The following is a 13,399-nucleotide window of genomic DNA, read 5'->3' on the forward strand; positions in this document are numbered from 1 at the left end:
GTGGTGGTGCGCGCCTGTAATCCCAGCACCTGGCAGGCTGTAAACAGGTGAATCACTGTGAGTTCGATCTAGTAGTAAGACCCCGAACACCCTGTAAACACTTCCCTGAAATACAAAACCAACCAACCAACCAACCAACCAACCAAGCCAAACAAAAAAACCAAAAACCAAAAAACAAGAAATGGATCATCCCATGCTACTTGAAGATTTGGAAGGAATTGGGAAAATTTTTTATGCTACTGTAGTTTAAGTATAACACAGGATATGACAATCACTGAAAAGAATATTTTCTGAGGAAAGTTTATTTGTGAGGAGTTGTAGCACATGTTTTGTGGAATAAGGATTGGGTGGATACTGTGTAATTCAGGTGGGGTTTTCCAGGGGATCGAAATGAGTTTAAGTGGCCACCACCATGCACACTCCTCACACACACACATTCACACACATGTGTGCACACACATGTGCTCATGCACACAAAGACTTTCCAACTTACCTCCGCTTCTCCCACTCTCTTTAGTTTTAACACTGTGCTGTCTAACCCCTGCTTACTGATAGCTCCTCTTTAGTCCATGTGGCACATAACAAAATCTTGATCTTCCTTTTACTTCTCAAGTACATTTTGTTCAAAAACCTGAAGAAGAGTTAGACTTCTCTTTCCTCCTTGGCTCCAGAGCCTACTCACGGTAGCCTTTAGGGCTCAGCAGCCTGGCCCTCCCTTCCTCTGGGGGCAACAGAGTGTTGCGTCTGAGACTGGACTCCGAAGAAGAAGGAGAGAAGCCTGGGGCCAAAGTATGTGCATGGTGCCTCCTTCCGCCTTAGCCCCAGGTGGCACTAGACCAACTCTGGGATTTCAAAACTAAAACACACACTGGTCCTTTCCACCTCCACAGTTTCTATAAGTTAATATAGCAAGGTGTCTTGGTTATTTTTCCCTTGTTGCTGTGAAAAAATACCTGACACCCCAAATTACAGAAGAAGGTTTATTGAGCTCACAGTTTGTGGAAGTTTCAGTCTACACTCGACTGGCTCCAAGGCAGGGTGGCACATGGCAGAGGGCAGCCGTTCATGGTGGCAGAGAACAGCCGAAAGCAAAGGGAGGGGCAGCCGTGGCACCCAGTCAGCCTCCCTCCCTTCCTTACTTCTGTGCAGAGTACCCACCCCAGAGCAGGTGTAGCGCTTACCCGGAATCACCCCACATTAGATCATGAATTAATCATAAACTCTAGAAGCCACCCCAGTGATTGCATGAGGCTCTGGGGGCGCAACTAGACGCAAACCATATTGCAAGGGAGATACCAACGCTCCGCCGGTCCGCAGCACAGCTGCACGGGGCGGGGTCCCGATGGTGTTTGCCAAGGGCCCGGCTCTGTGGCCTGGCGCAGCTGTGGGGCCTGCACAGCTACTCAGATCACGTCTGGTAGGGGCTCTGCTGTCTCTGGGCTGGTCGTGAACCTGCAGCATCCTTCTCAGCACCAGCTCAGGAAGGTTCATCGGATGCAAGAGCACCCTTCTCTGCTCCAGCAGGAGGAAGTTGCCTTCGGGGTTGTGCTCGAGAGGCAAAAATGCATGTCTTCATTCCATGCAGCCTCCATGACTGGCACTTACGGAAGTGCACTTTTGCCACCCTCCAGCGCTCTTCGGCGTAACGGGAAGCTTTATCACTCTGGGGGCCACTCAGGGACCTCCAGCGGAAGGCCTGCTCTGCCAACCTCCAGACATCCAACACAGTTATTTCTCCTTCAGATATCAGCAAGGCGTGTTCACAGCCCTGAGGAGGACCCGTGCTTCCCGAGTGCTGATGGCACTTTGGAAATGATGGCCCACGCCGACTGCAGGAATCTTACCGGTGAGAACTGTCAGTGTCCTTTACCTGCGTGGCCTGACAGTCACCCTGTGCCTCAGGCCATTTTAGCAGCGGCAGCTGGAGCTTGATCGTGTATGGAGAGCTCATCCAGAGTATGAAGCGGGTTTCAGCTTTTTGGGGTGCTGGGGATGAAATCAGGGCCTTTGCACTGAGCTGCCTCCCGGCCTGTTTGTCTTCTGTTTTGAGACACGCTCTCAGCTAAGCTGCCGAAGCTGGGGCCGGATTCGTGATCTTCCAGCCTCAGCCTCCCAGAGTGCCGGGGTTACAGACGCAGGCTGCCAGGCCCAGCAAGGCAGTTTCAGAACCCAGCGGCATTCCCTGTGATTCTCCTGCAGAGAGACTTCCTTTTCCCGGTGGCAGCTCACACCAAGCTGGGTGTTCGCCGAGCGTGACACCGGGAGGGAGAGCACACACTTTGGATCTGTCCTTGCAACAACTGGAATCATCTATGCAGACGACTGGCTGAGGCCCCGCACCCTAGAGGACCCTTGTCGGGCGGGGCTGGGATGCGGCTCGTTGACTGAAATACGGCCTGAGAGGGAGCCGTCTTAGCTGGGTCGGCAGCTCTGGGCGAGGCAGCAGAGTTCCAGGGCCTCCTGGGAATAGGTCAGTGCATGAATGAGCTAAGTTTTCTTGTATTTTTATTTTTTTTAAAGAGAAGAAAAGATAGTCAAAATAAACACTAAAAGCAACACTAAACAAAGTAATAGGAATTCAACAATGGTTGCTATATTTCATAGTGTTTCCTTCAAAGTAGTTGTTTAGATTATCAGATGCAAAATTGTTTTTAAAAAGTTATAAGGGGGCTGGTGAGATGGCTCAGTGGTCTAAAGCACCTACTTAGAACAAGCTTAGCAAAGCACAGGAACCGCGGTTCAATCCCCCAGCACCACATGCCAGCCAGCCCCGCCCCCTGGTGGGTTGAGCTGGACACACACACACACACACACACACACACACACAAATAAATAAAAATTAAAAAAAATAAAAAGTTATAAGGGATTTAGGAGAAGAAAAAACATTAAGCATTAACTGCTCCTTTCACTAGCCCAGCAGAAATCAGCAGTACTCCTTTCCGAGCTAGCCTGTATATATACAGAAATACATCTTTTTCCCTTCTCTTGTACATTTAAAGCACTGTATTGGCCAAACCCAGCAAGAGCAGCTACATAACTTGCAGAGCTTGCTACAAAGTACAAGGTGCAGTCCCCCATTCAGCATTTAAGCATTTGAAGAGGGTCAGAGCAGCCGATCAAGGGATGTGGAATTGCCTGTGCCTACGTCGGCCAACAGCGTTGTATTAGGGGCAGGACATAGTTGTCCCTGTCAGTCCACACGTCTTGCATCTTCAGGTTCAATGAACTCTGAGCAAAAATATTCAACAAAACTAGTGTGGAGACTCCTCAAAAGCCTAGGATTGGAAGTCCCATTCAACCCAGCTATTTTCCTTTCGGTATTTTCCCAAAAGAACTGAAAACATCATACCACAGTGATGCATGTGAACTATGCTTATAGCAGCACAATTTGTCACGGCCAAATCTCGGAAGCAACCAAAATTCCCATCACCTGCGGGATGGATGAAAAGGCTGTGGTATTTTTATACAATGGAGTATTGCTCAGCTATAAAGAGAGAAAACTTGAGACCTTTATAGCTAAGTGGATTTTCACTAACGGCCATATTCATAAGTGACATAAGCCAGGACCAAATGTGGCAATATCATATTGTCTCCCTAGTATAAGAACCTGAAAGAAAAAAAAAAAGAACCTGAAAGAAAATATCAAATCTGAAAGGTATAAGAGATATAGTAAGATGGAGAGAAAATAAATGTAAGGATTAAACAATAAACATGAGGGAAAGGAAAACAGAAAAAATAAGTAAGGAGGAAAATCATGCAAGTATATATTCAGGGTAGCTGAGATGATTGCAATATTAATTTCCATCAGCTTATTAAAAGTAGCAATGATGTTTAAAATTTTCACTTTGACTAACTGTATATGCTAACATTTATAATCTTAGCAACTACATTGAAGACAGCAAAGCGCAGTATAAAGACAATAGTTGAATAACTCATCTTGTTCTTCTAAATGTATACCATTTCTAATGTTTTATGTGTTAGTATACTCTTTTCAAATAGATTTTCAAAACTAAAAAGTAAAAAAGGACAAGGAAAAAAAGTTTATTGAAACTAAACATTAATGTTGAAAAAAAAGAAAGTAAGCATTAATGTTTAATTATTTGACCAGTCTTGTGTGTCTACATCTATTAATCTGAACAACAGATTTGACAATGAAAACATTAATACAAGAACCATTGTTAAATTTTTATTCTTGTTCTGAAATTCTGTACCATATATATTGTTGCTTGTTACTATTTTTGTGTTTGCTTTGTTATTTGTTTTTACTCTTTAAAATAAAATTAAAGGGCCAGCCAAATAGCTCAGTGGATTAAAGCACCTGCAGTCAGGTGCAGGGGCCAGGGGTTTGATCCCCAGGCTGTCTGTGCCAGCCCTGCTCCCAGGGTGCGCTGAGATGGCGATTGAGACTGGGCGTGGTGGAGCGTGCCTGTAACCCCAGCTCTCGGGAGGCTGTAAACAGGCAGATCACTACAAGTCTGATCTACGCAGTTGAGCACCTTGTAAAAAAAAAATTAAATTACAAATAAGAAAAAAATATTTAGCAAAAGAAATGGCCTCCTACTGAACATGCAGAATTTTCCCTTTACATTACCACTGACACAGTACAGTGTGAAAACTCTAAGTAACATTTCCTTCATAAGAGGTGATGTAAGCTAACTAGGGATGATTTAAAGTACACGGGGGCTCTTCCTAGGTTATAAAAGCACTATGCCATTTCATATTATGGCTTGAGCCCATGTGGGTTTGCATATGGGCTCGGGCCAACCAATGTGAGACATTCATGAACAGCCTCTTCCACTTAGCATAATGCTTCTCAACTGCCTTTGTCAATAAATCTTTCCTTTTATCCCCAAGAAGTGTTCAGTTGGACGGATGTACCACCATTTATCTCTCCACTTGTCTGTTGAAGGTTACTAGGCTGCTTCCGACTTCTGATGACTGTGAATCATGTTGGTGATACACATTTGTACTCAGGTATTGGTATGGATGTAGGCTTTCTCTTCCTTCAGGTACATACCTGAGCATGGAATGGTTGGATCACTCAATAAATGTGCAGGTTTACAAGGGTCATTCTGCAATCCCACCAGCAACAGCTGGGAGTGCCTCTTTCTGTGTGTTTCATCAACACTCAGTTATTGTTGGTGTCTCAGTTATTTTTTCATTGCTGGGACACAAACACCTGACACCCACAACATAGAGGAGGAGAGGTTTATTTTTAGCTCACAGTTTGTAGAGCTTTCAGGGCATAGTCAGCTGGCTCTAGGACAGGGCGGCATGGCAGAAGAGGAGTTCATGCTGTGGCAGGCAGGAAGCCGAGAGGGATCAAGGGAGGAGGGCTGCCTCAGTTACTCTTCTCATTGCTGGGACAAATACCCAACACCCAAAATGAAGGAAGGATACGTTTATTTAGCTTTTAGTTACTTGGAGGTGTCAGTCCTTACTCAGCTGGCTCCAAGGCAGAGTGGCACATGGCAGCGGGCAGCCTTTCATGGTGGTGGCAAAGGGCACAGAGTGAAGGTGTGTGACAGCTGCTCAGGCAGCAGCTGGCCCCTCTCTCTTCCTTACGTTGTAATGGAAATTTACCTGCCCCAGGGTGCAGATAGTGTTCACATGCAGAATGATCAATCATAAAGTCCAGAAGCCGCCCCATGACTGCATGAGTCTTTGGGGGGACAACTAGACACAAATCATAGCATTCTGCCCCTGGACCCCCAATATCTCATGCACATTCCTTTCTGCAAAAGATATTTTAGTCCATCTCTAAGAGCTGCCAAAGTCCCAATAGTGTCAACATTGCTGAAGAGTCCAAGTCAAAGTCTCTTCCAAGATCTAAGGCAAACTCTTTGCCATGAGCCCCTGTACAAAAGAAAGTTAAACACTTCCGACATTCAGTGGCACAAGACAAGCATTATCATCCCAAAAGGTACAAACAACAGAGAAATACAAAGCACTGGGACCAACACAAATCCAAAATCCAGCAGGGCAAACATTAAGCCCCGTAGTTCCATGTGGAGCATCTGAAACAATCCATTGTGAGTTTTAGAAGCCTTACATGGCTCCACCCCTACAGCACTCTTGGTGGTAGCTTCCACAGCTTCTCTCTTAGGCCAGCTTTGTGCCCTCCTTGCAGTTTCCCTTAGATGATCCATATTCCTGGCTTTTCCACACTTCTGGGGTTTCCACTCACAGCTTCACACACTGCCCTCTCAGGGGCATACTGCCCGGCCTCCCAGACCTTCTTCTGAAGTCCAGATGGAATCCTCCTTAACCTCAGAACTCCTGCATTCTGCAAGCACTTAAAACCAATGATGCCTAGGTCTGCTCTGCCAGCTGGAGCAGTAGCCAGACTACCTTTTCTCTTCACTGTAGTAGTCCAGTGCATGGATAACTGAGCCCTTGGCCAAGATTCCAAGGAATAAATGGTTCCAGCACCATTCTGTAACCTGGTGTGGCCACTGCCTCCATTCTGGAACATGGAGCTCTGTGGATTTTCCCTCAAAGCAAAGCCCCTCACCCTTGCAATTCTGGGGCTGCAAAGGCTGGAGACCCGCCACCTCCTGAGGGGATGCCCTCAGGCTGTCTTTTGCATCTCTTGTTCCTTCTTGGCAATGGAGATCCTCTCAGTTCTATCTTTGCATTCCACGGCTTCATTGGAGTGTTCTTTCTGGCCAAACTCACAGCATTTTAAATCATCCTGGTGGGCTCTTTGCTCTTGATTTTCAACATAAATCTGACCAAAAACCCTCAACAATAGCCATGCCACTCCCTCAATATTTGGCTGCCTTGAAATTTGTTTTGAAGGATTAATCAGTCTGTAGCACTTCATCTCAGTCTCAGGCAAAGTCTCTGGACATATGCAAGATGCAGACAAATTTTCTGTCAAGCCAAAACACACATTGTCTGGAGTTCAACAACTAGTGCAGTCCTTCTTCCCAAAAGAAACCTCCCCAGGTGGTCTTTACAGGCAGGATTTCCATCAGTCTTCTAGTCTGAGCTCTGTCCAGAATTTCCCATATATAACAGCCAAAGATGTCCAACACATCTCTTATAGGTAACATCTCCATACCATTTCTATTTCTTCCCATAAGCCATTCCCAAAAGCTTGTAATCCACATGGTCAGGTTAGTTACAGCACTGACCCCACTCTTCTGGTACCAAATTCTGTCTCAATTACTCTTCTCTTGTTGCTGGAACAAATACCTGACACTCAGAATGAAAGAAGGAAAGTTTATTTAGTTCAAAGTTACTCGGAGATTTCAGTCCATACTCAGCTGACTCCAAGGCAGAGTGGCACAGGGCAGAAAGCAACCTTTCATGGTGGCAGCAAAGAGCAGAGAGCAAAGGGAGGGGCAGCAGCTAGCCCCTCTCCCCTCCTTACATTGTAATGCAAATTACATGCCCCAGGGCAGGGGCAGCATCTGCACCCACAATAATAACAAACTCCAGAAGCCACCCCATGAATGCATAAGTCTTTGGGAGGACAACTGGACATAAACCGCAACAAGGGTTATGTATACTCTTCCACATTCACAATGACCCACCTTCTCCTACCTGGCCTCACCTCAGAACACCATACCCAGCTATAAACCCATCAGTGCACTATTTTAGTGTTACACCACCCCACAAAACATTCGCTTCCCTCACACCCCATCAAGTCGTAAAAGTTGGTCTTCTTGACTTAGGACTTCTATGCGATATAAAGAGTTTTAATTTGGATTTCCCTAGTGATTAGAGCTTTTGTGAATCTTTTCCTTAAATTTGGCTATTTATAATCTCTTTCAAGGTGATTGCCCCAATCTTTGATCCTTTTAGAAAGACTGTGTTATTTTTTCCTTCTTAAGTGTTCTCTTTCTATATATTTTTACATTTTTTTCCAGCCCGTGGACCACCTCTTTGTTTTTTCCTGCGTCTTGGAAAGCAAATCTATTGAGTCCTGATATCTACTCTTCTCATTCTAAAGCACAGCTATATCCTGATGTAGAAAGTGTCATGCTGTCCAATTTCCCAGTGCTTTTCCCTAGATTCAGTTCTAGAGTTTAACCATTTTACATAATGATGCCTTTTGAGTCAACTTAGAGGGTTGCTGTAAAGCAAGGGTTAGAGCTCATTTTCCCCCATTGTGCAAATATCCAGTTGTCCTGGCATCATTTTGATGCACAGTTTCTTTTTTCACCCAGAAAAATTTTCCTGGGTGCCACGTGGATGTGTCACTGTGCAATCATCTCATTCTTTCCCTGTGCCTCTTTGCATCTCTTCTTCATTTCATCAGATTGAGACAGGCACCTGGAGCAGCCCCAGGCTTGCTGGAGTGTTCCTAATTCTTCAGAGTCCTGGACGATGGGCTGCTAAATGTGGTGTTTTAAAATGCACATGCAATTTCTATTATGTGCTATTTTTGATGCTTCCTCTTCCTTCACCTTAGGAAGCATTGTCCCAGTGTCCCATGGGCCTAGTGAGAACCAGTGAGAAGGTCATCACATCAATGCGCTCCTCTTCCCGGTTGTAAGCCTGTGACCCAGTCCCCTGGGTGTGAGGAAAGTTGGGTTTCCTGGGCTCGCACCACAGCAGTTCCCATCACCATCTTGCCTGCAGGGAGGACTGAACTGAGCTTGGCCGCTGCCAATGCCTTGTGCTGAAGATGGTGAGTTGGGGGGTGGAAGGAGTTTAATCCTCAAGTCCCCACCTGGCGAACAGTGACCAGCAGGACATTGCAGGTGTGAGACTGGGCCACTGGAATGTGGAGTCCCTGAGATAAGGGTTGCTCTTACTGCAGATCACAGAGCCTTCCTCAGGCATTCACTGTCAGCGGGGTGAGATGTGAGGCAGCACTCAGTCCCAAGCCCACAGCTACCTGCCAGACGCCGACGCCGCAGCTAGCACCCCAGCACTTCAGTTTATTTTTGTTGGTTATGTATTTCCTGTTGTCACATGGGACTCTTTGAAGGACAGGGCCCCAGGCACATGATCTCTGCTTCTTCCCTCTGTCTCTGGACAAGCAGTACTGAGGGTTTTCCACTGTGGTTTTTGATTCTGGGCACTGAATCCAGGGTCTTCACACTGAGCTACACCCTCAGCCCTTTTTTATTTTGAGATAGCATCACCCTAAATTGCTAAACTGCCTGGGCAAGGTTCCACCACTCCATCTTCCTGCCTCCCAGAGGGCTGGAATCACAAGCCTGCACCACCACACCTTGCCGGACAGTTCTTTAATTCTGGGTTGAGATGTGTAGGTACTGCCTTCCATGTCTTCAGTGTTTAGAATAATAAGCCCACTGAAATCTTTGTCCTTGGGCCCAGGGAGATAGCTCAGTAGAATAAGCGCTTGCCTGGCAAGCAGAAGGGCCTGAGTTCAATCCCCAGTTCCTCAAAATAAATAAATAAATAAATAAATAAATAAATAAATAAACTTTGTCCTGAGACTTGTGAAGGCGGTACTTTATAGTTGTGTTTAAGTCAAAGATTTGGGGAGGATTAGGCATTTATCTTGGAGTACCTGGGTAAGTGGTCTCAGTTACTCTTCTCTCATTGCTGGGACAAATACGCAACACCCAAAATGAAGGAAGGAACGTTTTATTTAGCTCACAGCTGCTGGAGGTTTTAGTCCATATTCAGCTGACTCCAATGCAGAGCGGCACATGGCAGAGGGCAGCAGCTCATGGCCGTGGCAAAGAGCAGAGAGCAAGGGAGGAGGGGCAGCAACAATGGCTGCAGAGAGCAAGTCTGTCTCCCTTAAGCCACATTCAGGCTCTCTGCCCCAGGCTGGGTGCAATACTCACAGCCACAGTTTCAGCAGTATTAAGACCCATAATCCCAGTAGATCACGAGTTAATCACAAACTCTAGAAGTCCCTGCCCCGTGACTGCATGAGGCTTTGGGGGGACAACTGGACACAAACCATTACAGTAAGTGCTGAGGAGAATGACCTCTGGTATTCAGCTGAGTGAAAACCTGCAGTCATTCACATCTAAAACCAGGGAGTGTGTCCGGCAAGGTGTGGTGGTGCAGGCTTGTGATTAAGATCATGTGCACCTACTGCTGTGAACCAGCAAGTGGACTCAGGAAGGCATGGCGGAAAGAGTTCATGGTGAGTGTGTGGACACCGCTTCTGCTAGAGGATTGCATCTCCACATTTCTGGCCAGTGAGATGTCCCGGGAGACACGCCGCTCCCCCCTGGTGACAATCCCATGCATCTGGGCAAGGAACATGTCACTGGCCATGAGCAGAGCCATCTGGGGGCGATTGTCTTTCATGCCACTACACATTTTTTATTAGATTCTGTTCGTCACCTTAGAAATATGAGAATAAATCCTCCCTAACTCGCCGCCAGCCCAGCCTGTGCAGTCCAGCAGCAGCACCTGCAGTGTCCAGCTCTGCATCCCAGCGGGGTGATTTCCAGTCGGGGAAAATCAGGATGCGTGAAACCCAGCCTTCCACGGCAGAGGAGGATAAAGGTCCCCAGAGTCACCAACTTATCTGCTGCCGGACTGTGTACGTGAGCTCTCAGAACTTCAATTAATTTCCGGGGGCGGGGGGATGCCACACATCTGGAGGTGAGCTGCTGACAAGTGCCTGGAGATTTGGCCCATCAAGGGTCATCGTGAGACACGAGCACAGTCCTGCTGCTCTGGTGGGAACACGGGGATGCACACTGGAGTGGAGAGGCCCTCTTCTTACTGCAGACAGTGTTGGACTTGAGGGTGGCCCTCAAGATAGGCTGCGATGTGTGCATTGACTTCCCTTAGAATCTGAGAAAGACTGGGACCTTGATTCAGCACCGATTAGGCGTGTCTTCCTAGGATGGGTCATAAAGACATAAGAATTAATGGGTTGATATTAACAGCAATATAGAAACACATCTATACTTAAATAGATACATTGATAATCTATAGGTTAATGTATAAATTGATGTACAAATTTATGAATAATGCATGCATAATTTACATAAAACATGAACATATACCTTATCTATAGTAGTTCTAATTTTATCATTACATAAAATGGGTCATTCATATACCATGCAATTATATAACTCTGTCATGGTTTATACAATCTATAAATTTATCTATTAGTGTATAATCTAGAAACATATATTACTATATTGTGAACATATTTGTAGATTATATTATGATATAATCTAGAGACATATCAATATATTTATAAATTATATCACTATATGGGTAGATCATTACGTGATAGGTAAGTGAGCAGGAGCTCATGAAGTCATCCAGTTGCACAGGTGGGACTCAAAAGTCCCTCTTCTCCATCCTCCCTCCCCTGTTGTCCCTCTCCTGTTCCACAGGAGCCTGCCCCCCTTAGCAGGTTGATGTTGTATTTCACTGAGAGAAGTTGCAGTGTAGCCCCTGGAAAGATGCACAAGGGAATTTCTCCTAGTCCAGGCCTTTTCAGATGCACTGTGGGACCCTGGTGTTCTCCGCATGTTGATCTTATTTCCAGAAACATAAATCCGCAGTTCTTAGCTTTCGGTGGTGCTCACGAGAGTTCCCAAGGGAGCTTGTTAAACACGCATATCCTCTGGCTTCCGCCCAAGATTCTGAGTCAGAAGCCGGGCTGGTGTCCAGGAACCCACAGGCCTCACAGTTGTTCTCCAGGTGAGCTGAGATGGATGGTCCTTCATCATCCCAGCCCCTGAGAAACACAGCCCAGTCCTGCACAGCCTTGGCACCTGTCCGGGAGACCAGGGATTGCCTCCTTCGGATAACTGTCTAGGTAAAGTTACTCATGAAGGCCAGTTTTTGCCATCATTTGCATTTGCATTTGCATTTGCATTTGCTCTTTCTGTGATGTTGGAGATGGAACCCAGAGCTTGACCCTGCTAGCAAAGGCTGCGGGGCTGAGCCACAGCCCCTGCTTCTCCTTCAGTGTTAAAAAGGAAGATGAGGATTTTCATGACGCAGCTGCCTGGAAGTACTGTCGTCTGGATCCAACTGCCAAGCACACTGGCTAGACCCAGCCCAGCGGCCCAACTCCAGTAAGGTCAGCAAAGGGCGGGGATTCAAGGAAAGGAGGCGTCCTCATACGGGGCTTCTCTGGCACGCAGGGCTGTTATTTTCTCCCGCCCACCCGAAGCCTCACTTTTCAAGCCCTCAGAACGAGCATTTACCTCCCTGCAGTCCACATGGACAATTCCTGCTGTTTCTCGCGGGGAAGCAAAGCTTTTAAAAATAAAGAAGAGACAGCATCCCATCGGGAAGCGCAGGGCTTGCGCCGGGTCACGGCTGTGAAGCTTGAGAATAAGGGCACGTAGGATGTCCCCCTCTTCCGTCCTCCTCCAGTCCTGGCCAGTGTGAGCCGAGGAGTGTGCGTCACAGCCTGGCTCGCTTCTCAGTCTCGCTCATGAAAACCTATACTGTGTCAGAGAAGCTCTCCAGGTAGCCATCCATACACGTGGGAGAGCTACACAGCGTAGACTCCAGCCCGCCTTGGGCGAAGACCTCTCCGAAGCCACTGCGTCTGTGCTGGTCACACAGGCCCTTTTCTCCTTGTTTCCTTCTAAAGAACAACTATTTATACTGTGTTCGCAGTAGGTGTCAGATATGGCGCTGGATGAGGTAGTGTTAGGTGCTTGTACAGCAGCAGGTACTTGCACAAGTTCAGAGCTGATTTCAAGTATAAGCGAGGACGTGCGTGGGGCTTTTTCAAATATGGAGCCATTTGGTGGAAAGCACCTGAGCGCAGGCAGAGTTTGCTATGCAGCAGTTGGGGCCACGTGCCCTTGGGGCTGAGGGGTGACTAAGGGGTGTTCAGAAGCTCAGTGCAAGGTTGCAGTGTATAGGTGGATATAGAGGGGTGTCACAGTCCCTCGGCCTGACAGTCAGGAGGGACAGCAGCTGATCCACCCAGCACCCTGGCACAGAGACAGATAAATCAGTGAGCATAGCCCCAGTCCCCTGTTCTCCTTCCTGTCCCTGTTGAATAGGCACTGGGAATGTCTCAAAGAATACTTTCACCCTGCCCCTCAACTTTCTAAAGCAAGGGCCACCTGGGGCAGTCCCATTAAAAGCAGAACAAAGCCTTTCTCTCATTCTATTCTTTGGTCAGAATGCTAGTAACACACCAAAGGATGGAGCTCCAGTAATGCCCCAGGTGTCTTCGAAGAAAGTTCCTCTGACAGCCTCGCCACTTCCAGGGCTGGCATCCTAAATAGCATTACAAAATAGTACGGAGTCGTGACTACGTTCCCAAAGCATTGAAGTGGTGTACAGCGGAGCTCCCTCCCCAAGACGGAGAAGAAGGACTCACAACTGCGTGAGTTGGAAACGGCGTAAAGAAACAGGTGGAAAGGGAAAGTTTCCAGAATAAGACGTTTAAAAAGTAGCAATTAAATTTAAATGATTGAGGTGTGGCTCCATTTGCTTTTACTTAATAAAAGTAATTTCC

General features: G+C 46.8%; 1 long non-coding RNA gene across 2 annotated transcripts in view; it reads left to right on the forward strand.

Moving 5' to 3' along the window:
- Nucleotides 1–13,399, forward strand: part of LOC111814483 — a 22,998-nt gene that overhangs the window by 7,682 nt on the left and 1,917 nt on the right. Inside the window, exons 2-4 of one of the 2 annotated variants that reach the window (XR_002819457.1) lie at nt 10,293–11,610; nt 11,882–11,995; nt 13,061–13,267. This is a non-coding gene — a long non-coding RNA (uncharacterized LOC111814483). The remainder of the gene's footprint in view (nt 1–10,292; nt 11,611–11,881; nt 11,996–13,060; nt 13,268–13,399) is intronic. The other variant, XR_002819458.1, reaches the window with a different exon arrangement.

Source organism: Octodon degus, unplaced genomic scaffold, assembly GCF_000260255.1.
Source record: "Octodon degus isolate 3935 unplaced genomic scaffold, OctDeg1.0 scaffold00329, whole genome shotgun sequence".
NCBI lineage: Eukaryota > Metazoa > Chordata > Mammalia > Rodentia > Octodontidae > Octodon > Octodon degus.